This window comes from Nannospalax galili, unplaced genomic scaffold, assembly GCF_000622305.1.
Source record: "Nannospalax galili isolate Female #2095 unplaced genomic scaffold, S.galili_v1.0 scaffold444, whole genome shotgun sequence".
NCBI classification, from domain to species: domain Eukaryota; kingdom Metazoa; phylum Chordata; class Mammalia; order Rodentia; family Spalacidae; genus Nannospalax; species Nannospalax galili.
Genome location: NW_008354022.1, coordinates 2136551 through 2160689, shown reverse-complemented (window position 1 = coordinate 2160689; position 24139 = coordinate 2136551).

The window sequence follows — 24139 nt, the reverse complement described above, 5'->3', positions numbered from 1 at the left end:
AGGCTGGCTGTCCCATCTCAGATCTTATCAAAGGCATGGATTCTGAACTCCATGTTGAACATAGCTTAGTAAACGGCTGATGTGTTTTAAGAGAACTGTCCCCCACAGGTTCCTGTATGTGAACACTTAGACACTCCAACAGATGGCACTTTTGTGGAGGTTATGGAACGCATAGGAGGTGCAACCTTGTTGGAGGAGTACGTCATTGGGAGGCAGACTTTGTGGCCACTTCCTGTTCTCTTTCTGCTTCCTGTGTGCCGATGAAATATGATTTCCCTGTTCTTGTTTCTCCTGTCATGTCTTCCCACCATCATGTACTCTAGCCCCCTGGAACCCTAGGCTAAAATAAACCCTTCCTTCCTTCAGTTGTTTTGGTTATGGTATTTTATCACAGTAATAAAAAGATAACCAAAACAAGTACTTCCTCTAGTTATAATTATATTGGTTGCTACTTATAAGCAACTGATTTTGAGTCTGCTTCCTCTACCAACTTTCTCAAGTATTTACTTAGGCTCCTGCATCTCAAACCCTAGAGTTGTCCTGAGTCTTATGTTGGTTTCTGTCTCATTCTTTTCTACTTCTGTTGTTATTTGGCATCCACATCACATTGACCCCATGGTCCAGGGTCTTGGTGGAAGATAGGGGAATAGAGAGTGAAGATGTAGGTCTGAGAACACTCTTCCAAAATCCAAGCCAGAAATCAAAGTATAAGCACAAATGGAGCTTAAGGCATAATGTAGGGAGGGAGGGGCTGGTGCGATGGCTCAGTGATTAAGAGCACTTGCTGATCCTTCAGGGGACCTGAGTTCCCAGTACTCACATCTGTAGTTCATTCCATGGGATCTGATGCCCCCTTCTGGTGTCAGTGGGCACTTCACTAATGTGCACCTACCCACACAGAGACACACAGGCATAAAATTTTTAAACATTTTTTAAATCTTTAAGATATAATAGGAACCACATGTTTTCAGTTCTGATAGCAGCAGACCAGAAGCTGCAGCAGGTGGTAGAGGGTGAACAGAGACCACTATTTTTCTAATTCCCGTGTAAGGAATGGACAACACTGTCTTTCCTGCTGAGGACTTCATAGAAAACATTATTCTGACTTGAGCAGGAGGCTGGATTGTAGAGCACTAAGCAAGGAAACTTGGAGATTAACTACTAAGCTTCTGTGGAGTTTAAGTATAAGATAGTGGTGAGGGGAAGGATGGTGGTAATGAAATAGCAGAAAAAAACAAATAAATGGACCAAAGAAAGAATTAAGTTTTGGGAGAAATCAATGCTACACCAATTTGTTTTAATTTTATGAATATATGAGTGCCTGCATGTATTCAGGGCCCTCAAAGACCAGAAGAAGGCATTGACTCTTCTGGAACTGAACTTATAGGCAGATGTTAGCTGTCATGTGGGTGCAGGGAACTGAACTTGGGTCCTCTGTACTCTTAACCATGAAGCCATCTCCCCAGCCCCAGGCATTATTTTGAACTGTAGTGATAAAGTAGATGTCTTTCTTGTGAGAACAGGCTGGGAAGTGGGGGACCCTAGAGCCCAATACCCTTGCCTTGGGCAACCTCTGAGCCCCAATCAACTCTGCAGCAACATGCTATGGAAAGCCCAGTCTGAACTTGGGTCCTCTGTACTCTTAACCATGAAGCCATCTCCCCAGCCCCAGGCATTATTTTGAACTGTAGTGATAAAGTAGATGTCTTTCTTGTGAGAACAGGCTGGGAAGTGGGGGACCCTAGAGCCCAGTACCCTTGCCTTGGGCAACCTCTGAGCCCCAATCCACTCTGCAGCAACATGCTATGGAAAGCCCAGCACACAAATGCCAAGGTTAGCTTGTGCTGGTGGGCCCATGCCAAGAACCACAAAAAAACCCCTCCAATTTATTTAAAATACAGAATTTGGCAGGATTTCCTACCTAGACAGAGAGCAGTCCATTACTTCACCTTGTGAGCTACAGTACACCCTCTGTTTTTGTGTTTCTGTTAGCAGGACCTCTTGGCTGACAGAGCAGTCAGTTCATCCATCACTCTTCCCATAAACCCAGGAACCAGACAGCAGAGCCAGAATCCCAGGGGGCACCCCTAGATACTTTCACATGGGACCAAGTCCCCCAGACAACTCTGTGTATACATAGGGTATCTTGTTGCTTTAAATTTTTAATTATTTTTTTTATCAATCCAGCCCTCCAAAAAAATCTATTGGGGGAACTGTAATTTTGCTTCCAATCTCCCCCATTTATTACTCCCCTAGGTGCCCATAAAAGGCTCTGGAGTTTCAGTTCATGATTTGAATCTTTACAGATAATTAGCTAGCAGAACGACTCTGAAAAGAGAAATAGGTATATATATTTTCACAACTTGGTGGGGAGTGAGTGGGAAAATTCATGGGAGAAGCATCCCCAGGCTGTCTTGGCTCATCTTCGTTCCAGAAACATAAACACGTAATTCATTGAAAGATACAACATTTTGGTTCTTTAATTGTTGCCATAAAAAGTACATTTCTGCCCTCTCTAAAGCATCTTATTATAAAGCCACTTGGCTCTGCCACCTTTAGCATCCTTACTCATTTTACTTAACCTGTTCCCTACCTCCTCAGCCAGTCCCAACAGCTAAACATAAGAGGACTGACCAATGTTCTCCCTCTCCTGCCTTTTCTACCTCCTCCCTCAACTCCTCATAGCTCCCTCCCTCCAGTTTTCTATTTTCCCCCATATCTTCCCTTCCTCACCAGTTATTACCATAACCATAACTGGCTGCCTTGTATGTGGGTTACAAGTTGTGTAATAACAGGTGCACTCAGCAAATTCCTTGTAACAATGTTGGGAAAAAATAATATCCACATTCATGCAGATATCCACTCACGCCCACCCCCTCAATGTCTGAAGAACCTGTGGGTCCTACGAGTTAAAAGACTTCCTCAAGTTGTAATCTTACCCTCCCAATTCTCCTTTCTGCAAAACATATATGTACAAATGTTGAGGGGGGTGTGTCTTTCCTATTACTGTGACCAAAACAATAACCAAAAACAATTTGGGGAGGAAAGGGTTTATTTGGATTACAGATTATAGTCTGTCACTGAGGGAAGTCATGGCAGGAACCTGGAGGCAGGAACTGAAGCAGAGATCATGGAGGAATGTTGCTTATTGGCTTGCTTCCCCTGGCTTGCTCAGCTACATTTCTTATACAGCCCAGGCCCACTTGCTCAGGGATGGAACCACCCACAGTGGGCTGGGCCCCCCTACACCAATTAGCAATCAAGAAAATGCCCCACAGACATGCACAAAGTCCATTCTGATGGAGGAAATTCCTCAATTGAGGTTACTTCTTCCCAATAGGACTTGTGGGTCTGCTAAATAATTTAGTGAATGGATAGGTCATGTGAGCAAAGTCTTCATGAATGGAATCCATATAAAAGTAACTCCAAGGAGCTCCTTCATCCCTTCCACCAAGGGAGGATGCAGCAAGAAGATGAAATTCCCAACCTTCTAGCACCTTGATTTGAACTTCTAGCTTCCAGGACTGTGACTGTGAGAAATCTATTTCTCTTATTTGTTAGTATCCACTCTGCAAGAGTCTGAATTAAAGCTGGCCCAAATGAATTTGAAGATGAACTGCTCTGTGTAGACTACTTGAGTTTCTCTGGGCTCATAACTGAGCAGAGACTCCCTGAATATTACTAGTACCACCACTAACCACTGTCTTTCCCAGTTAAGTCCTAAGAGGTTCATGTAGCTCTTTAAACAAACTTATGTCTAAAATTAAGGATACTTGTTCTCTCCCTACCCCATCTCTAAGGGACTAAATCCCTAATAAGCAAACAGGTTCACTGAGAAGCAATAAAACATGACACATTTCCTACTTCTTGGTCTGTCAAGAAGGTCTTAATTTTTTATCTCCAATGGGGCCCCTTCAACTGACTTGCTTAGAGTCAAGTAGTCCTGGTAACTCAACTCAGGGCTGTGACCTACCAGCACCCATTTCTTTAAGCTGATCAATCCAAAATAAAGGGAGAAGAAATCACAAAACCCTTAAAAATCCATTTTCTCCCCCAGGGAATGATGGATTTTGGTTTCCCCAATCCCCTCTCCACTGTGGAGAGCTTTTCTCTGTGTGAATGCACGTATATATGTAATTCTTCATCTTTCAATAAAAGTAATAAAAGTGTTTAACTGCCCCTCTCCACCAGTTTGAGATTTTTTTTCATCTTTTAATTCTTTAATTAGCTAAGAAAAATAACACAACCCCTAGACAGTGACCATCCCTGAACCCATGCCAGTAGCACATCCGCAATGCTAACTCAAGACAGAGTTAGGTGGAAAAATCCTTCCACCAGTATTGAAAATCTTAATCTCTAATTGAGGGACTGGAGAGATGCATCAGCAATTAAGAGCACTTGCTCCTCTTGCAGAAGGCTCAAGTTCAGTTACCAGAACGTATGATGGGCAGTTCCTAAAAGATATAACTCTGGCTCCAGGAAACCTGTTGCCCTCTTCTGGCCTCTGTGTGCACATATACATATGCAGACACACATATTTACATTAAATACCTAATAAAATAAATCTTCAATCTCTGGTCAGTGGAGGCTTCCCTCCCACTGTATTTCTGTGATTAGTTTCTCTTGTTATTTTAGTTTAATAAATCCTTCCTTCAGACTTCAATGTTGGTATCCGGTCCTCTGAACCTGGATCAAGAGATGCTTTGACAACCCCCCCCCCCCCCCCCCCCCCCCCACACAAACCCAACTTCTCCTTTTTCTTCCCTCCTTGTCCCTACCCCCCCCCCCCGCCCCGACACACACAAAAAATGCTTTATTCAGTATTTTTCCTCTTGTCTGGGACAAACTTTTCAGGGCACACTGCAAAATAAAACATAAGACGTCTTTCAAATATTATCAAGAACTTCAAAATGGTGACAGCAGAACTAAATCAAGTTCAAGATCCTGTGTGCATTTTGCCCATGGATTAAGAAATAGTTGTGGGATCTATATTCTTTCTGGGAATTTATCAAATTTAGGGTAAATAGTCCTTGCCCTCTATTCTGATATATGAGTTACTTATCTCATTGATGTGACAAAATACTTGAGAAGAGAAACTTAAAGGATAAAGGGTTTATTTAGTTTCACAGCTAGAGGGCACAGTCCATCACAGTAGGGAAGACATGGCGGTAGGAGTGTGAGGCAGCTGGTCGTATTGAATCCACAGTCAGGATGTGGAGAGAGATGAATGCTGGTGCTCAGCTCCGTTTCTCCTTTTGATTCAGTCCAACTTACTGTTTGGGTTTTCCTATCTCAATATCTAATGTAGAAAATCCCTCACAGATACAGCAAAGATTTGTTTTTAAGGTGTCAAGCTGGTAATCAATATAAACCATCACATGACTGATTTGAAATAGCATTCAGTGTGGTCTCAGTTATTGGATAGAAAACTCAAAGCAATTGGGTAGGAACGCCTCTTAGGGAATGACTTATTGTCTATCCTTTCCCACAGTAGCTACCAAATTTCCATGTAGAGTTTACTTGCATTCATTTCCCAAACCACAAAGCATCTTGACATTGACTTGACTTCAGTACCTGGGACCAAGAGCACTTCATCCTTTTGGAGAAACAACGACAGGGAATTCTTCACCCTGTTTCTTGAAATGGGTCAGCTCCTTATCAGCAGGCATTATCCAGGTCTCAAGGGAAAAATAAGTCAAATATAAAGTGGTTATTAACTACCTAAAGTTTCAAATCAGCTGGGGAAATTTTTTAAACTAATAGAAAAATAGAATCTTGCAAACTTCCAACCAAAGTAATTTCAAGATGGCATGGATCACAAGGGAAATGGCTGTTTCCCCAGGACAGTGTTCATCTCTCCAGCAGAGTGGGATTCCAGATTCCACCAGGGAAAAGTTGTCAAGGAAAATTAAAGAAGATTCTGGAATTTGGACTGTGTGTTTAAAATCACCTAGGGAGTTGTAAAAACTCAAACAAAACTAAAACTGAGCCTTGGGTAATTGAACATGGATTTTATTTTTGTTCCTTAATCTTTTAACTTCTTAGGTAGGAATGTGAAATAAAGAAAGAACAACATCTTAAACCACCAAAAGTCCATTTGTACCTCATTCAATTTTAGTAATTAACAACAGAGGACCAGTCTAATTCAACCTCTGCTTCTACTCAATACTTTCCCTCCCTACACACACACATACACACACACACACACACACACACACACACATTTGAAACAAAAACAACATAAGAGATTTGCTAGACTCAGAATTTATTTCTAAAAGATGAACACTGAGGGTTGGGCATGGTGGCACACATCTTTAATGTTAGCACTTGGGAAGCAGAGGCATGAGGATCTCTGTGAGTTCCAGATTAGTAGGTGATGTATAGTGAGACCCGTCTCAAAAAGTCAAAAAATTAAAAACCAGAGATGAACACTCACCCCTGGAGACGCCTCTTCATTTATTACTTATTTATTTGTTTGCTCATTTATTTCTCAGGTGCATGCTACTCCATCATGGTGATGGGTATAACATACTAGACCTCTGTCTAAGTTATTTCTAGATTTTTTTCCTCTGGAAAATGGGCCTGTGATGAATGAGCTTCTGTTTACAGCTTTCCATATTTCCAGGTTTGGTGGTTAACGCTGATTGTCTATTAGACAAGATCTTGAATCACCTAAGAGACAAACCCTGGGTGTGTCTGGAGGAAGTTTTTAGATTAGTCTGAATGATGTAGGAAGACCCTCCCTGAACATGAGCAGCACCATCCCATGGGCTGGGGTCCTGGACTGGATTAAAAGGAGAAAGCGAGCTGAGCACCAGCATTCATCTCTCTCTGCCTCCTGACTGTGGATGCCATGTGAGCAGCTGCTTCACACTCCTGCAGTCATGCCTTCCCCTCTGTGACAGACTGCACACTCAAACTGTGAACCACAATAAGCTCTTCCTTCCTTAATTTGTTTATGTCCGCTATTTTGTCATAGCAACAAGAAAAATAATACACCAGACTTTGATGTTTAATCTCAACTGTCAACTTCATTGGATTGAGAGATACTTAGGAGATTGCGGAAGCACACCTCTGACTGTCTGTGATGGTGTTTCCTGAGACCTTCAGATTATTAGGGTTCTGCTCTGTCAATGGATTAGTCTTCCGTTGGACACATAATATGACAACATCATTGGGAAGTAAAAAAAAAAGTAGGACATGGAGCCCAATTGGAGGAAGTAGGTCATTGAGGACCTTATCTTCCTTTTGGTCTTTTCTGTCTGTATTGTGACAAAGAGCCTCCACCACACACTCTGGCCATCATAATCTGCAGTCCAAGGTGCCTTGGGCCAAGCAAACATGTACCGAACTCTCTGAAACCTAGAGCCAAGTTGTATCTTTCAAGTGTTTGCTCACTATAAGGAGAAAAGCAGGTAACACAGATCACAGATTCTGTAGTGAATCTAATGTGTAATTAAGGTTGAGATACTTTTATGATGTTTTGCATCTGTGTGTGTGTGTGTGTGTGTGTGTGTGTGTGTGTGTGTATTCATGGGTGGGGTGTGCATGTGTGTCTGCATATGTCTGGAGGCCTGAGGTCAACCTCAGCTGTCATTCCTCAGGCACCATTCACCTTGTTGTCTGAGACAGGGTCTTTGATTGGCCTAAGACTTACCAATTAGACTAGACTGGCTGTCCAGCAAGCTGCCTCCCCAGGTCTGGGATCACAGTGGTATGCAACCACACCCAGTTAGGTTTTATTAATGTAAATTCTGGAGATCATACCCAGGTCTTCATGCTTGTATGGCAAGCACTTATTGAGTCAGCCATCTCCCCTGCCTAAAGCTGAGAAGTTTTGATCTAAGGGAAAAATCTGTTTGTCAAGACACCTAAATTTGAAACCCATCTCTGTCCTTTGATTATTCGGCATAAAATCTGGGTAATAGCTTCTACCTCATAGACTTGCTGAGATGGTTAAATGAACTAATATAAGTAAGTGCTCAAATCAGATCTGAGTGTATTTTAGGAGGCATGGCTGTTGCTGTTGTTATGAAGCTTCAGATTTCTTATTTAGTTCCCTGTTTCGTTTTCTCAGCTGTCCTTACTGCCTCAGGATGTTGGCACAACAAAAATACATCATAATACTGAAATTGCTTAAAACAGCTATAATCCCTGGAAATTCAGAGAAAGAGATTTTTTTTATGAAGCACAGTTGGAGTCGATTATAATACATTTCATCTCCATTTTAATGTGTGTGTGCACTATATGCATGCATCTGTGTGTGCATGTTTGTATGTGTGCACATGTGTGGGGTGCACACGCATGTGTGTGCAGGTATATGTGGAGATCCAAGGTTGGTTTTAAGAATCATCCTCTATCTCTCTTCCACCTTATTCCCTGAGATAGGGTGTCTCAATCAAACCCAGAGTTTGCTGATGTGACTGGTCTCACTAGCCAGTTTGCCTTGAGGCTAGAATTACAGGTGAGTAGCCATACCCAACTAACATTTGTATGGGTTCTGGGGATCTGAACTCAGTTCCTCACACTTGATCCAAGTGCTTTTACCACTGAATCATCTCCCCAGTCCTGAAATATATTTTTAAGACTTTAAGCATGAGGGTTAAGAGAAAGCGAGGTGTTTGAGCAGAGAGTTAGACTGGCCTGAAGACATGGGTGTGGGCTTCTCTAAGACAGAGTTGTCAAGCCTCTATTACATTTATTTATTTGTTTGTTTGTTTGTTTGTTTATGTACACATGCACATGTGTGCCATGGCACACCTATGGAGATCAGAAGATGACTTGTGAAAGTTAGTTCTCTCTTTCCATCATGTAGGTCCTGGGGATTTAACATGGGTCATCAGGTTTAGCAGCAATAACCTTTAGCCAGTAAACCATCTTACAAGCCCATGAATTTTATTTTTGTCACCACAATTATGGAGGGGCCCTTCAGGACAACCAACTGTATTAGTCACTTTTCTGTTTCTGTGATAAAGCATCATAACCAAGGCAACTTATAGAAGGAAGAGTTTATTGTGCTTATGGTTCCAGAGGGATGAGTCCAAAATGGAAGGGAGGCATGTCAGGAGGCGGTTGGAGCAGAAAATGAGTGTTTGCATCTTCAAGGAGGCACAGACTCAAAGAGAGAAACTGGAGATGGGCAAACCATATACTCTCACAGCCCATCCCAGTGATGTGCAGCCTTCTAAAGGTTCCATGGCCAGCCCCAAACAGCACCACCAGCTGACCAAATTGGAGCCTATGGGAGACATTCTCATTCAAACCCACACCAATAATCTTTAAGATGGCTAGATGTATCTCTACCACATCTGAAGAGGTGTCTCAGGCTCAATAGAATCAGTGAATGGACGTGCCAATCTACTCGAGTCACTAATTTAATTGATTTTTAAATTTTCTACTAAATTGACAGAGTACACTGATGAAATTGACTGGCTGTTCTGATATCATTTAGACACACCTTGAGTGAAGCTAATCACAACAGGGAATAATTGCTATTGATGCTGTAAGAGTGGCCAAATACACTCTTCGCATGGCCTGACAGAGGAGCACTGGGGTCTTCATCACAGCCAGCACCATGCTTTGCTAAGCTGATGATTTCAGGGAACCAGCTCTGCACACCCCACTGCACTGTATTATCAGGGTGACTGCAGTGGGGTGGGAGAAGACTGGGAAATCCACCTAGAAAAGAATCAACAAGTATATAAAAATTAAAACATTTTTATTACATTTATTTATTTATTATGTGTCAGGGTGCATGTCCCAGCATGCTGTGGGAATCAAAGGACAACTTGGGTAAGTCCGTTCTCTCCTTCTACCATATGGGTTCCTGGGATCAAACTCAGGTAATCAAGTTTGGCAGGAAAACAGTTTTGCCTGCTGAGCCATCTCACTGGTCTTAAGTATAAATTATTGCTGTGATACACTCAATTCTGAGTGTATGAAGAAACCTAAAAAAGCTGAGGAGACTCTCTGCATTGCCTATGGCAGACTGAATCACAACCCTCTCCCAAGGATCTTCTCTTCCTAATCCCTGGGATATATGGCTCTAATTTACATGGCACGAGAAGCTTAAAAATGTCATTATGGAGGCTGGAGAGATGGCTCCGAGGTTAAGAATGCTTGCTGTCCTTTCAGAGGACCCAGGTTCTGTTCTCAGCACCCATCTCAGGTGGCTCATAACTTCCTGTAACTCCAGCTCCAGAGGATCTGATGCCATCTTCTGGCTTCTATGGGCACTGCACCCAGGTGGTGTTCACACCTGCAGAGATACACACACACACACACACACACAAAATAAAAGCAAATCTTTAAGAAAAAATAAAACGTGATTAAGGGTCCTAACATATGCAGTGTATATTGGATTATCTGGTTGAGTCCAATATAATCCCAAATTTCCTCAGTAGAAAGAGGTGAGGGAGCTCGATTTGACTACAAAAGAGGAGGAGACATGGGTTGGGAGTGACAGGTTACAGGTGATATGAGGAAGGAGTGACAAGCCAACACATGTAAGAAAACTCCAGAAGTTAGGAAAAGCAAGAAAATGAATTTTCCCTTTAAGGGAGTATATTTGTTTAAAGTCATTATTATAGTTTTGTTCTCAACTTGACACACCTCAAGGAGGGAATCTCAACTGAGGAATTAACTCCATCAGACTGGCATGTGACCATGTCTGTCAGGGATTGTCTTGATAATTGATGTAGGAGGGTCCAGGCTGTTGTGGGTGGTACCATCCCCCAGGCAGGTAGTCTGGACTGTATGAGAAGGATGACTGGGCAAGCCAGAGAGCAAACCAGTAAGCAGCATCCCCTCCATGGTCTCTGCTTCAGTTCCTGCCTCCAGGTTCCTGCCTTGGCTTCCCTCAGTGAAGAACTGTGATCTGTGAGCTAGATAAACTCTTTCCTGCCCAAGTTGTTTTCGGTCAGTATTTTATTATAGCAAAGGAGACATGAACTAGAACAGTCCCCAAATCTACGGTAGTATTCACAGCAAATGTGTGAGATGAATAGTTTTCCCAACAGTGACTTTGAGATTTCATCCACAGTGGAGACACTTCCAGCTGGAAGGAGAGCCCAGATGTTAGGAATGGGAGGAGGTTATATCTTGTTTCTGTTTCAAATTTGGGTTCCACTTAAGATTTCATGGGAGTAGATGTTCTTCTAAAACAGTGGAGAAGACAACCAGAAACAGAGAATTGATATTCTTCTCTCTAATCCATAGGAGACACCAGGGATTCTGCACCTGGAATAGATTAAAGAGAATTAATCGTAGTGGAGGTAGTTGCCGTAATGGTCATTAGTGTCTGCTCAGACTCCTTCACATTATCAGTGAGAGACCACAGCTCACTGAAGATGAGTGATGAGCTCCCACTGTTATCCTGTTCCTTTAATAACCAGGTCTTTATAATCCTAATATCTGTCTTCTTCAAAACAGTAAATGGCATCATCTGAATGTGCCTTATTGAATACATTTGTTGTATAAAAGCTATTCTTAGAGCTGGAGAGAGGACTAGTGCTCACTGTCTTGCTTCCCCTGGCTTTCTCAGCTACCTTTTCTATATAGCCCAGGCCCACCTCTGCCCAGGGATGGCACCACTCACAGTGGTCTGGGCCCCCTACATCAGTTAGCAATTGAGAAAGTGCCTCACAGACAAGGCCACAGGCCAATCCGATAGAAGAAATTCCCCAGTTGAGGTTCCCTCTTTTCAGGTGTGTCAAGTTGACAACCAAGCCAACCATGACACACATGCACACCACATGTGCGCGTGTACCGACATACATATGCACCATACACATGAGTATGTACACCTGCACATACGTGTGTCCAAACATATCCACACCACATACATGAGCTTGTGTACCTTCACACATGTGCACACACATACACACATATGCATGTGTACTGCACACATGTGGATCCACATACATGCAAACACACGTCCACACATACATATGCTTCTACACAGAACACACAACCATGTTCATCTGCACGCACAGATGTGCAACCCTACACATACAAACACACACATTAAAAAATAAACAAAAGCTGCCCTTATGGGTACCCTTTACTGCAGCACCATCACTGAGTTCTAAGGAAGGCTGAGCACACCAGCAGCTCTGTATGGCTTCATTTTCTTGCTGGACCACAATGTCAATAAGTGACCTTACACCAGACCCAAGAGCTGCTTTCTGGCCCTTTCTCACCTAGCAGATAGATGGATGCTGCTCTGTCTGCAGAGCACACTGTTGAAGAGATGGAAGGGTGGGACAGGCAGTGGCGTGGGGACAGTGAGGCAAAGACAGGAGCAGCTGTCAGCTCATTAAGGGTACCCCATTAAAATCTGGGCCACACCAGGTCCAGCCATCTGCCATCTGCGAACCACAGCTGCCTGCTGAGTCCTGCCTCAAATAGCAGCAGTGGAGTTAGCACATCCTCTCAGCGCTGAGCCCCACTTCTCTCCAGCTCACCACTTGCTGTGATGTCACTGACAAGGTGCCCTGTCGGCCAAGCATCAAATAGCACCCAAAGGAGTGAGACTTGCTCATCTATTTACTTACTTATTTGTCTTTTTGAGACAAGGTCTCCCAGTAACCACAGCTGGCCTGGAACTCACTATGCAGACCAGGCTGACCTTGAACTCACAGAGATCTGCCTGCCTCTGCCTCCCAGGTGCTGAGATTAAAGGTATGCACCACCACACCTGGCTATTTTTATCCTTTCCTTGTTTGTGTGTGCACATGCTTACATGTGCATGTAAAGGTCAGAAGTCAACGTCTGACGTCATTCCTCAGGCACCATCTATCTTAATTTTTGAGTCAGGGTCTCTCACTGGCCTGGAGCTCACCAAGTAGGCTGGGCTGACTGGCCAGTGAGCCCCAGAAATTTGCCTGTCTCCACTTCCCCAGCACTGGAATGACAAGCATGCCACCACACCTGTGGCACTGAGAACTGAAGTCAGAGCCAAATGCTTTTGTGTCCAGTGCTTTACTGACTGGGATACCTCTCCAGCCCCAGGCATAGCCTTTTCAGTCTGGCTGATGCTCTTCTCTACTTGAGTTGTAGGAGGATGGGGAAAGCTATGAAAAAACAGGAAGGTATCGCCGTGTGTCTTCCATTCCCTAAGCTCTCCTTGCCTCTGCCCACCCACAGGCATGGCCTCTTACCTTTTGTAATATATTATTTTTATTAATTCTTTGAGAATTTCATATATGCATACCATGTATTTTCACCATATCCACTCACCACTCATCCCCTCACTCCTCCCAGATCCGTCCCACACCCCTGCCCTCACCAAAGCTCATGCCCTCTTTTAAATTTTTTAAAAAATTTTAAATAAAGCACTGAGTCCAATGTGTGTTGCCCATATATGCATGGGGACCATCCCCTGGAGCATGATCGACCTGTTAGGAGTCACACCTTTTCAGAAAACTGACTCTCCCTCCCCAGGAATTCCCAATAGCTCCTCAGCTAGGGGTGGAGACTTCTGAGCCCCTCCCCCATCCATGCTGGAATGTAGACTGGCTTGACCTTGTGTAGGTCATTTACAGGCAACCACAGCTGCTGTGAGTGCATGATGTAGCCATCTTGTCATGTCTACATGTTCCCTAAATGGCTTCTTCATAATGTTCTATACCTAGACAGTCAAGATTCTTGACTATTTCCTTAGTAACTGTTGGGGAAAAAATGCTTTCTATTCTGTCACTCAACCCCCGCAAATACCATGCTGTCAGAACACCGGCTTCATGAGGGGAGCAGCTCTATCTTTTCAACACGGTCTCCCCAAGTCCTCATGCACCTAGCACATGGTATTGTAAGTATCTTTGAGTGAATGAGTACTGCTCACTCAGCACCTGCTATATACCAAACAGAATTCAAGGAGTGTGCTGAGGTGAGATGTTCACCAAGTTTCTAAACTTCTTATGTCTAAACATCACCTAGAGGGGCTGGAGAGATAGCTCAACAGTTAAAAGCACTTCCTGCTCTTCCAGAGGACCTGGGTTTGGTTCTAGCAGCTACAGTGGGTGGTTCACAGCAACTTGTAACTCCAGCTCCAGGGAATTCAACACCTTCTGCCCTCTGTAGGCACTGTACACATGTGGAGCTCACATACACATAATTCAAAAATAATAGAAACAAATCTTTTATTATCTACAGAGGTCCACATATCTGGAAACAAGGAAAATACACAATATAGCATCCAAGACAATTTCAATCCATAAAAATAATTATACCTGCATTTCCAGACTTAATGAATACCTTGTTCAAAATTGAGTTAATATTATGTTCATAAAGTTGATAGGAGACTCAAATAAAATAATGTATCTAAATAAAACACCAAGTTTAGTCCCTGACAGTACAGCCCAAGAGATGTCAGCCATAATTATGGCACAGCATTTATCATTGTACAGCTCTATCCTCTGAGCAGAGCAGCTGCCATCATCATAAGACCACCTGTGTCTGTCTGCAAAAGTTCGTCACAGCTGGGCTGACATCCTCTCCTAGAAGGAGAGGTTGGGTAGGAAATTGTATCCTCACCTCATAGTCCAGCCACTCATCAAAGCCATTTCTATGAAATTCTATACTAATTGTATGTGGTCTTGGGGTCTCAGGAAGGTGCTAGGGTATATAGGCTGGGGGAGGTTCATCCATAAAGCTATGGGGAAGCCATCCTCCATGCTGAGTGAAGACTTTCCAGTATAGCTGCTTTGGGATCACCCACGCTCCTGTTGGTCACCCCTTACCCATGCTCTCAAAATACTCATTGTAAGCCCAAAACACTCATTGTTCCCCAGAGGGGAACTGTGGTAGAATCGAATTTGGTTTGTTGTTGGGATCTTTGAGGGAGGGGTACACATTGTCCACATCCCCTCCAGAGAAGGAATTTTAGCAACACACAAAGATTAATAAAGTATCAATGAATGCAGGAGACAAATAAAGAAGCAATTGTAATCCAAAATTCAGGCACCTCCACAAAACGATTACTACACAGTGAAGAAAGGCCCAAGGTCCCTTGTGAACTCAGACTCTACATTTAAATTGTACCATAAGCAGGACATTTCCTTTCTCCAGCAGGAACATTATAAAGCAAGATACCCTTGTTTCTGAGATTATTTCAATTGCCTTGTAATTTATCTTCTGCCCCAGTTTTTCCCTCCCCACCCCAAGAACTACGGTCTAGTTTCAACATGGCAGTTGTGTGTTACTATTCTCCTTGCTGTGACAAAACACCTGACCAAAACAACTTAAGGAGGATGGGTTTATGTGGCTCACAGTTTGAGGGCACAGTCCACCATGGTGGGAAGGCATGGGGACAGGAGTGTGAGGCAGCTGCTCACATGGCACCCACAGTCAGGAAATGAGAGAGATGAATGCTGGTGCTCAGCTCGCTTTCTCCTTTTTATTCCCCTTTTATTCTCCACCTATATTCAGGGTGAGTCTTCCCTCCTCAGTTAACCCAATAGAACCCAGACCAGTATGAAAAACTATTCAAATATGTTTATGTATGCATGCACATGTGCACATATATCTTTTCATTTTCTTTCCTTATACTACATTGTTTTTCTCTATAGCATTTTTTATTTGTGTGCATGTGTTTGTGTGCGTGAGTGTGTATGTTTGTGTGTGTGGTGCATGTGTATGCATATGGACACATGTATGCCAGATGTAAATGTAGGGTGTTGTCCTCAATTGCTCACAACCTTAATTTTATTTTTTATTTTCTGTGTATGAGTGTCTTACCTGTATGCATGTAAGTGCACCTGTGTTGTGCAATGCTCACAGAGGCCAGAAGAGGGTGTTGGAACCCCTGCAACTGGAATTATCATCAGTTGTTAGCTGCTATATGGGTGCTAGGAACTGAACCCAAGTCCTCTGAAAGAGCAATCAGTGCTCTTAACTGCTGAGCCATCTCTCCAGCCCCTCCACTTTATTTTTAATTGAAATTTTGTGGTTTTCATACAATACAATTTGATGGTATTTAAATTCCCCTCCCCTATCAATACCTCCTTTTATTGCCCCTTCCCAATTTAATGTACACATACATATGGAGAGAGAGAGAGAGAGAGAGAGAGAGAGAGAGAGAAACTTGTGTCCCCAAATATCCTTCAGCATGAATCCATCCACTGGGGCCAGGTTAATCTACCAAGAGTCCCATCCTTGAAAGAAACTGTCTCTCCCCCTCCCCGCAGCTATTGCTTGCCAAAATTTCCTTAGGTTGGGTTGGGGTTTCTTATCTACTTCCCCATATCTATGCTGGGATTTTTGTCTGGTTTGAACTTACATGGGACTTCTGTATTCTGTTACCATTGCTATGATCATACAAGTAGCTGACTAGCTGTCTGGAAAACTCTGTTTCGTTGTGTTATCCACCACCTCTGACCTTTCCAATCTTTCTGCCCCTTCTTCTACAATGGTCCCTGAGCCTTGGGAAGAAGAAGTTTGATATAAGTGTTCTATTCAGGGATAAGCATTCTGCAGCCTCTTGTTCTCTGCACATTGGTCAGTTTCCATCTTATATTTTTGAGGCAAGGTCTCCCACTGAACTTAGAGCTCACTGAGTCACTAGACTGGCTGGCCAGAGAGCATCAGGGATCCTCCTATTCCTGCCTCCCCAGTGCTGGGATTACAATCATGTGCTCTCACACTTGACTTTTACATGGCTGCTGGGGAACTGAACTCAGATCATCACCTGCACACTGTCCGCACTTCATCAACTGAACCATCTGTTCAGTTCTCTGTGGCATCGTTTTTAAAAGTTAATTGCATTTATTTATCTGGGAAGGTTTGTTGTTTTAATATTTATTTTTGTGTATGAGTGGGCAGGGAAAGAGTATGTGTATATGCGTATGTGTTGTTATGGAGGGCAGCCGAGCCACTGGACCTGGAATTACAGGTGGTTGTATGCCACTAGACATGGGTGTAGGGAACTAAACTCTGGTCCTCTGTAAGAGGTATAAGTGCTCTTAACTGAGCCATCTCTCCAGCCCCCTGTTGATGTTTTAGAGACAAGGCCTCACATACCCCAGGCTGGCCTCAAATTCTATATGAACTTGAGCTCTTGATCCTTCTACCTCAACCTCCCAGATGCTGGAATTGAAGGCATGAGTCACCATGCCCAGCTCTACAGACTTTACCATAATCATGCTACATGCTCATTTACAAATCTGCCTCATGTCTGTCTGTCTCCTGGAACTAGAATATAAACTCCTTGAGAACAGAAACTTGGTCCTGCAGTCTCAGTAATACACAGACAGGGACCCAGAGCATAATGGCTTATCTCCATTCATTGGTTATTCAAAATAATAAACACATACTATTGAATCCTGATTTTATAATCAGAGAAAAACATTGTAGCTGGGTAGGAATAACAGATACACAAACAATGACAGTTTAAAAAAGGAGGATTTGCTGAGTGTTGGTGAAGAATTAAGGAACAAGAGGCCAGCAAGATGGCTCAGAGGATAAGGATGCTTGCCACCAAGCCCAATGACCTGAATTTAATCCCCAGGGCTTACATAGTGGAAAGAGAGGACCAACTCCCACAGGTTGTCCTCTGACCTCTACATACATGCAGTAACACATGCACATCTATACATATACATACACAAGCACACGAAAATAAAGTGTAATTACAAAAAATTTTTAGAGAATTAAGAGGCAAGCTGGGCATTGTGGTTCATGTCTATAATCCCAATACTTGGGAACCTGAGAAAAGGTCACAAGCCAGCCTGAGCTATGCAGTGAGTACCTGGTCAGCCTGGGATACATAGTAAGGGCCTATCTCACAATAATAAATAAATATTAATAAATTGAAGGTTTGCCCTCCGACAGGAACCTAAAGGACAGAGACTATATGTTGCTGATTAAGGGCTGATCTTGATGCTTTAAGAACCAGCAGTGCACACAGCATGCCTGACATCTTCATCTATAAATTATGGAGTCCAACCTGGATCTGAGCTTGAAGTAAGTTGAATGAGCAGCCTCATGGAGGGCTGAAATTATCCTCAGAAAACAGCTCTGGGTCTGCTGTAACACACAGCTAAATTAAAGACAGAGGCCCTGGTTCAATGCCACTGAGAAAGGCTACAATATCTTCTGTTAGAAACAGTCTATCAGAGCCATAAAATCTCAATTAAGAAATCAAACCTAGAAGGTCTAGTTTTAAGCAATGTGACATCTCTGAAAAATCTCCAAGAGGTGCTTGAGATAAAATACTGCCTTGAGTAAGTAAATGAGTTGCCTGGCTATAAAGAAAGAAGATGAGAAGGCTAAATTTGTCATGTATGTCCTGGTCAGAAGAAAGAAGAAGGTGTGCCTGATGGCACAGTCCTGAAACCCCAGCTTCCCCAAAGCTAAGGCAGGAGGATCATGAGTTCAAGGCATGCCTGTACTACAGAGTGAGTTCAGGGCCAGCCTGGGCAACATAATGAGACTGTCTCAAAATAAAAGGTAAAAGGAAGGGTGAATACATGGCTCAGTGGCAGAGCACCTGCCTAGAATCCCCAAGTGAGGGGCTGTGGTGTGGCTCAGTAGTAATGCAAATACTTAACATGGGTGAGACCCTAAGTTCACTCTCTAGCATCAATAAGGAGGGGGGAGGGAGAGAGGGAGGGAGGAGGGAGGGAGGGAGGGAGAGAGAGAGAGAGAGAGCGAGAGAGAGAAGAGAGAGAGAGAGAGAGAGAGAGAGAGAGAGAGAGAGAGAGAAATAGAGCTACAATATCCTCTTCTGGGATGACAGCCAGATGGAAAGCTGAGTGTACGCTAATTACCCCAAAATGGGATTGTTAAGTGCCCTCCCCTATTATGCAACATAACCACAAGAGTCAAATGAGGTCAGCTTTGCAGAAACGTCTTAAAGAACTGCAAGTCCCTGTAACTATAAAATAATCACCATACATTGATGTGAGGAGTGTTAAATGCAATGTTCCAGGGATGTAAGTTAGACAGATGAGGTTCCTGAAGTGGATTAACTGCTACTTGAGAAATAGCCTAACTAGACCCATCCCTAGATCTCATCTTGCATACCTCTGGCATGAAGAAGAGTCATTTCTTCTTATCTGTCCTGTCCATTCCAGCCTGTGTAAACCAACAATGCATCTGTCAAGCTAAGCACAGATGCCAAGAACTTGCCTTGTTGACAAACCACCTCCCAAGTCCCTGTTGACAGTTGCAATCGCTTGTCACTGATTACACAAGTCATACATGTTTGAACTGACATATATTCAAGGTTATTCAGCCCTTCATTGCTTATCTTAAAAAAAGATTAAAAATAAATTGTGTTCGTTTAAATGAATCACAATAGCTCCAAAGAATGGAATAACTCCTAAATTTTAGGACTGTCTTTATATAAAAATATAACCTCATTACTGAAATATATTGTTGTGCTAAGAGAGAAAATAGAAAACACAGGACTGGAGAGATGCTCAGAGGTGAACAGCAAGTGCTGTTCTTGCAAAGGACTGGAGTTTGGTTCCCAGCACCCATACCAAGCGACTCACAATGGCCTATAACTCCAGGTCCACGGGATCTGACACCCTCGTCTGCTTTCTGTGGACATTGCAGTCATGTGCACACATCCATACAAAGATGCATACATACACATAATTAGAAATAATAAAAATGAATCTTTTAAAAAATAGGAGCAGGGGCCGGGTGTGGTGGCGCACGCCTGTAGTCCCAGCACTCAGGAGGCAGAGGCAGGTGGATCTCTGTGAGTTCAAGGCCAGCCTGGTCTACATAGTGAGTTCCAGGACAGCTGGGGCTACAGGGAGACCCTGTTTCTAAAAGACCAAAAAAAAAAAAAAATAGGAGCACGATGTCGTACTTACAGGTAGGTTATCATGTGTATAAGAAAGGGAAAGAAAAGGAAGATGAATTTGCAGTGACAGTTTCTTATTACTGTGGAAAAACACCCTGACAAAATCAATTTAGAGGTTTATTTTGGCTCACAGCTCTGGAAGGATTCAGTCCATCATGGCAGGAAGGTATGGCAGCAGGAGAAGGCAGGCTGGTCACGTATGTACACTCAGGATGCAGAGAGTGAGAAGAAAACAGAACTGGGTAGTAAAACCTCAAGGCCCGCCCCCTGGAGACCGCTTCCTCCAGTGAGGCTCCAACTCTGAAAGGCTCCACAACCTTCCAATCAGTGCCATCATCTGAGGACCAAGTGTTCAAACGCATGAGCCTGTTGGAGACAATTCACATTCAGATCACAATGTGGGTTTTTTTTTTAATTTGGTAATGTGTAGGATATTCTAGTATATTTATAAAGATAGTAATAGGAGTCATTTCCAAGAAAAAGAAATAGACAATTGATGAATGAATGAACCAATGAATAAATGATAGATAAAATGAGTTTTGACTTTTGTCTCACATGAATGCATTATCTTAAAAATCAAAAATAAAAATAAATACAAATAGAAAATGCATTAGAAATGCTCATTGTAGAAAGCCTTCAAATATAAAAAGTGTAGAGAGGAAATAAGTACAATTCTATAGACTCATAACCAGAAATAACTATTTTTTTTTTTTTTGAGGGTGGAAGTTGAGATAGGGTTTTGCTATGTAACTGGGACTGGGCGCAAATTCTCTGTGTAGCTCAGACTGCCCTCAAACTCATGAAATCCTCCTGCTTCAGCCTCCTAAGCACTTAGCTTACAGATGTGCACCACTACCCCACCTCCAAAATAACCTTAGTTTTTCTTTTGAGACAGGATGTCGCATAGCCAAGGCTGTTCTTAAACTTAGTATGTCACCAAGTATGACCTTGAACTCCTGATCTTCTTGCTTTCACCTCCCAAGGGCTAAAATTATAGGTGTGTGCTGCCATGCCGGGCTTATGCAGTGCTGGGGATGGAACTCAGGCCTTTGTATATGTAAGGTGAGCTCCACCCAGCCTAGAATTAGCTGCTACTACTGCTTGATTTATTTCTTCCTAATGGCTTTGCTTTTCCATCTTTGACATAACTAAGATCACATGGTATACAGATTTTTACACTCTAGCATAATATCATAAACATTTTCCCACATCATTAACATGCTAGTAGAATGATTATTTAATGAATGACTTCTGTTCTATCAGTAAATGCACCACAGGCTCATAATACTCTTAAACACTTAAGGAGTTACCAGTGTTTTGTAATCATTTTTGTCTCTGTCTCTAATTACATCCTTAATTAGTGTTTACCAAAAATAGACTTCCTTGGTCAAAGAGTACTATTGGATTATTTTTTTATAAATGCTATTTTTATCAAGGTTTATTTATTTTTATGTGTATGAGTATTTTGCCTCCGTGTGTGGGGAGGCCACAAGTTTACAGTGCTCACCAAGGCCAGAAGAAGGTGTGGGATTCCTGGAACTAGAGTCACAGGTGGTTGTTAGCCATCATGTGAGTGCTGGGAACCAAATTCCAGTTCTTGCAAGAGCTGCCAGTTCTCTTAACCACTGAGCATCTCTCTGGCCCCCTATTTGGCTCTTTTTTTTGGTTTCTTGCAGATTTCCAGATGCCCTCCCAAAATCTCATGCTAATTTATGCTCCTAGCAACTGCATAGAAAGTACTCCATAAGAATCTAAGTCAACACACATCAGAGGTACTGACAACCCATGTTCCTTGTAGTACTAGTCACATTAGACAGGATACAGAGTCGAACTAGATGCCTGTCAATCAATGAATGGGTATGGGAAATGTGGTATACATACACAGTAGACTTTTATTTGTCCATACCTAAAGACAAAATTATGTCATTTGCAGGGAAAATGGATGGAACTTCAGACCATCCAGTTAAGTGAAATAATACCGATATAGAAAGACAAATGTCACATTTGCATTCATATATGGAATCCACATTTAAATACGTATACATAAACATGCACGCTTGTGTAGATGAATTGTCTATATGTATATGACAGAAGGTTGACTACAGGAAGAGAGTAGAACAAAAGAAGGCAGTGAGAGGGCTCAGCAGTTAAAATCCCCTGCTGCTCTTGCAGAGGACCCAGGTTCAGCTCCCAGTACCCATAATGAGCAGCTCACAACCACCTGTAACTCATGCTCCGAGAGATCGGATGCCTTCTTCTGACCTCAAAGGCATTTGCACTCACATGTGCACATACCCACACACAGAGACATACACATACACACGTAATTTAAAATAATAAAAAATAAATTTAAAACAAAGAACTAGCTATGAGTCTTAAATACATATACCTCCAGAGCAATGACTGAGACATACTGATTCAGGTGACAGAAGAGAATGTGGGGTTTCAAGGTCTGGCAATCTAGAAATGGAAAGAGGAGGAAGAAGTTGTACTTTGCAACTTTACTGTTTGCCTCACTGTAACAGACTGAGAGGATGTAATTCAAAGCTGAGTAATTCAAATCAGGTAACTGAGATATACTACATAGAATAAAAACTAATGGGCAGTATGGCTCAGATCTGTCATCTCAGCACTTGGGAGGCTGAGGCAGAAGGAAAACAAGTTCAAGACAAGCCTGGGCTATATAGTGAGTTCCAGCTTAACCTGGGTGAGACCCTGTCTGAAATCAGCAACAAAAGCACACTGATCGTTCCAGTGTAAACTGGAAGTAAAAATGTCATTATTATTTTGAAAAGAAAAAAAGACACGGAAGGGAGAATAGGAAATACAATGAGTCTGTAACTGCCTGTGATAGGAAACCATTAGATACTGTGTAAGGAAAGATGAAAAGCTTATACAAAGCTACCATTAATTTTATGAATATAACAGAATATTCTCCTAAATATCAGAACTACACACACAAACACAGCAAAGATTGCTGGTCAAAACTGCAGCTTCACCCCTCCCTGAGGATCTATAGACAGTTAATGGTTGCTAGGGGGAGGAGTTCACCAGGCCTTGCCCCTCCCTGTTTTGAGCTTTGCACAGTTTATATTCCATCAATCTTTATCCAGTAGCCTTCAAATATGTCTTCTCCCCAGGATTCTGTATTCTAATCTTAGCAAATACACTCAAGTTTCTTTGTGTGAATGGTTCCATAGTTCCTTACTGCCTTGGTTCGTGGGGTAGTTAGGTGTGATACCTACAATTACACAGTATTTTTCCCAATAAGGAAACTGTGCCTGAAAGTCCATTGCCTTGGGACCCGCCTGGGCTTACTGCTTTGGCACACTGCTTCCAAATAGAAGTTCAGAGGATGGTTGCAGAGTTCTACTCAAACCGCTCACTCTTCTTCTGTTAAAAGTATGGATCAGGGCAAGATACAGCCCCAAGGACACAACCTGGTGACCTACTTCCTCCAACCAGAGCTCACCTCCTACTTTTTATCATCTCTTAATAATGCCATTGTTTTATGAATTCATCAAGAGACTGAGTCAATGGTTAAAGCCTTCAGGATCTGATTGTCTCTAGAAACATCCTAGGTATTTCTCAATCTAGTCAAATTGACAGTGAAGATTAACCATAACATCCATACCCCACCTAAAAGATGAACAAATGACTGTGGGACTAAGGAATGACTCATTCGGTAAAGTGCTTACAGTTCAAGCAAGACAATCTAAGTTTGCTCCCCAGAACCCAGGTAAGAAGTTGGGTGTGGTCACATGTCCTTGTCAGCCCAGCAGTGGGGAAACAGATACAGGAGGATTCCTGGGGCTCCCTAACCAGCCAGTGTAGACTACTTGATGAGCTTCAGGCCGGTAAGAGACCCTGTCTCAAAAACAAGGTGGATGGAGTCTGAGGAAAGATGCCTGAAGTTGACTTCTGGCTTCCACACATACCTGCACACACGTATTCACATACATGCTCACACACCTACACACACACACACACACACACACACACACACACACATTTAGTTTTTCTGTAAGTTAATCACATTTGAGTCATTTGTTGCCTGGCAAGACTGGACAATACAGAAACATTCTAAATGTGGCAATTTTGGCAAAGATGGGTGTCCTAGTTAGCTTTCTGTCGCTGTGATAAAATACTGGCAACAAACATTGTGGGGAGGAAAGGGTTTACTTGGCTTATAGCTCACAGTTCATTACTGAGGGAAGTCAGGACAGGAATTCAAGGCAGGAAACTGGGAGCAGGAACTGAAGCAGAGACCACGGAGGAACTCTGCTTACTGGCTTGCTCCCCCTGGCTCACTCAGCTACCTTTCTT